Raw genomic sequence first — 3322 nt, forward strand, 5'->3', positions numbered from 1 at the left:
GCAACACACAAATGTGAGCTCTTCCTAAGGAACCCCCAGGTCATGACTTCCTTTCTCCTGGCTTTAAGTAAACCCTCTGTACCCTTCTTCCATTTTTGTACCAATAGTTACCAAGAAGTCCAATTTCCAAATCAGATCTTAACTCAAAAGTACTTACCTGGAAACTATGTGTATCATTTTGTGAATTAATGGTTCTAAATGGGAGATGTTCTAAAATGCAGATTTCTAGGCCCTCCTCCTAGAGTTCTGCTTTTACATGTCTGGGATGAAGCCCTTTAAAACACTGTCATTCTGTGGTACAGTCTGGGAACTTGTGCTAAAGTAGCTAGCCTCAGCGGGGCTGCTTGATGCATAGTAGGTATACCATAGCAAGCCACCTGATGACTTGTTCCGTAAGAGTCTTCTTTTATTTTTGTTTCCTGACCCTAATCAGTTATGTTGGAAAGTGTAGAGTGACATGAGAATCACAAGCTTCGGAATTAGAGCCCAGATCCTAGTTCTGCCACATTTTACCCAGGGACCTCTCAGATAACCTAACCTCTTAAGCCTCAGTTTCGTTATTATGGCTGAACCAGGGTAGCTCTCAGTGTTCAGTGTTATGTTGTTTGAACTTGGACAGAAACCAGCACTGGCCACTGTAAACGCAGGGTCTTCTACAATCCCTGGCTGAAATAAGGCTCCTGCCCTCCAAATTGCAATGTGGCATTGCTAAGCAAACTAGTAACTGAAGATTCCAAGGACTTGGCCCAGGGAAGTGCAGCCTCAGGCTTCCTCAGTCAAAGGAAAGTTACAAATATGATCTGCACTGTCGCTAGCTTCAACAGGTCAAAAAATAATCCAGAGAGGGAGGAGCCTCTGTGTTCATCCAGGAGTGATCTGCATTCATCATTAGCATGGTTGGGAGATACAGAACCTCCCTAATGGGACAAGGGGGAGCTTTTATAGTACTTCTGAGGGATTTAAAGTGTTCTTTTAAAGAGGAATTTCCTACATACAGGAAATGTAAGCCCTTGAGGGTTCAAATTGTGCTTATGACAAAAGGTAGCTAGGAAAATTCAACAAGGTGGCTGCCTGTATTAACTTATCAGCTGGACCTGTGCAATACTCAGGAGGCTACAGAATTCTTTCAGAATTTCAGATGCTACAGACCAAAGCCTGGGGGCAGTACTGTCCAAAATAAAAATAATGCGAACCACATATGTACTTTTTATTTATTATTTATTTATTTACTGGGGATTGAACCCAAGAGTGCTTTACCACTGAGCATCATCCTCAACCCTTTTTATTTTGAGTCAGGGTCTTAGTAAGTAGCCCAGGCTGGCCTCAAACTTGTGCTCCTCCTGCCTCAGCCTCCGGAGTCGCTGGGATTACAGGCATAAGCTACCACACCTGACTCCCATCACCTTCAGAGAAGTAGAAACACGAAATATAAACTCTCTATCGGCTGAGGTTGTGTTCAGCGGTAGAGCGCTCACCTAGCATGCGCGAGGCACTGGGTTTGATTCTCAGCACCACATACAAATAAATAAAATAAGGGTCTATCAACAACTAAAAAATGTTTTAAAAAAATCTCCAATGACTTCCTTCTGCTATTCAGTTGCATTTGAGTCTGTCCCTGAAATTACTCTGCCTCTCATGATCTCCCTTTCCCTATTCCTCTTGGCATCCTGCACTCCCAGAAATGCCCTATTCCCAGACTCTACTTATCAGAGCAAGCTTCCCAGCAGGGAAACTCCTCCCTTCCCCTGGGCTCCCAGGGCACTCACCTCATAAGACATTTCAATTTCCAGTGCTGCGATAAGACCCAGGCCAGCGGTCCTATGCACCCTGGCTGTGTGGAGTACCTTCCTCCAGATTTCCTAACTCACCTTTCAATGCCTGAGACTGGATGGTGCTGTCAAGTGAAGCCCAGACCAGGACCCCCATACTCCCTGGTCCCTTCCTTCTGCTCATTAATTCTGCTTTCCTGACCTCTACACCCTTGTGGGGCCAGTCAGAGGTGAGGAGCTCCAGGACTTATATCCTCCAGATCATCCTAGGAGCTGAGCACCCACTCGGCCTTCTTGGTATTACTCTCAAGGAACCGCGAGAGATTGGGATACCAGGGGGTACTCTCGTGCTGATATAGGGTGACTCAAATTATTTATATGAACAGGAATTCTTCCAGAAATATGTGTTCAGGACCCTCCCCTAGGGATGGTCTTGTTGACTACCTCATGTCACCCTTCTCTTAAAAGGTCCCCATCTGGATCACAACCTCATCCCACCCACCAGGGTGCTTATCTTAGTGCCTTGTAACATACAAGATGCTCCGCAAGTGTTTTTCAATATGAACGTCCAAAGGAAGGAGTCACACCTCGGGGGCACGTGTTTCTTTTGATCCGTGGTTCTAACTGTGTTTTTCCTATACACATTTCTAGATTGTCATCGTTCCTCCGAGTGGCACAAAGGGATTCTCACATCCCCCAAGCCCTCCACTCACTGACCTGACGGTTGATGTGCCGAAAGTTTATCAAGAAGGAACAAATGCGCCTCCAGATTCTCTTGACAGCAAACTGCAAGTGAACTTCAACTCCAGGGCATGTGAAAACCGCTGAGCCCCGGGCTGGTGGTTGCCTGGTCTCAAGTTAGGCAGCCCAGGGGTTGGGGATGAACAGTGCTTTGGCTGCAACAAACTGTAGTGATAGAACATATGTTTCTCGTGCTTTGCTTTTGATCTTCTGCTCCGAGGTCGAGGATGCTCTCCCAAGGGGGGAAGAAAAAAGGAAGAGGAACCGAGTGGGAGAAAACTGACTTCACCCATCACTGAAATACTTTGTACCCGAAGCACAGTCACCCTGAGAGAAGAACATGGTGGCAGCTCTTCACGGTCACCTGATTAAGAGCCTTGAGTTTGGTCCTGACTCAGAGGGAAACACACCGCCACTGAGAGGCCCCCCCACAGCACCCAAGCACTCACAGCCAAGCCTGGGCTTGGCCCCAGCGGACATATGAGAAAAAGATGACCTCTAGAGCCACCAGGCGGGCGGGAATCCTGCTGTTGCCAGGTCCTCCTTACGTGGATCACAATTACTGCATGAGGTCATGGAATGTTGAAGATGAAATGAAAGGTGGCTCCTAAGTCACAAAGTTGCAGGCGGGTGGGCGTCCTTTCCACAGGGCTCTCAGGAACAAAGCTGATGAGCAGGGGGAGTTGCTACCTCTCCCACACAGAGATGGGATCACACCCATGCATGTCCAAATCCTCCCAAAGCCCGCTCTCCCCGCTCTCCCCGATGCTTGCTGGGTTGGAAGGGTAACTGTAGGCCCCCCCACCCCAGGG

Source organism: Ictidomys tridecemlineatus, chromosome 5 (assembly GCF_052094955.1).
Source record: "Ictidomys tridecemlineatus isolate mIctTri1 chromosome 5, mIctTri1.hap1, whole genome shotgun sequence".
In the NCBI taxonomy this organism is placed as follows: Eukaryota; Metazoa; Chordata; class Mammalia; order Rodentia; family Sciuridae; genus Ictidomys; species Ictidomys tridecemlineatus.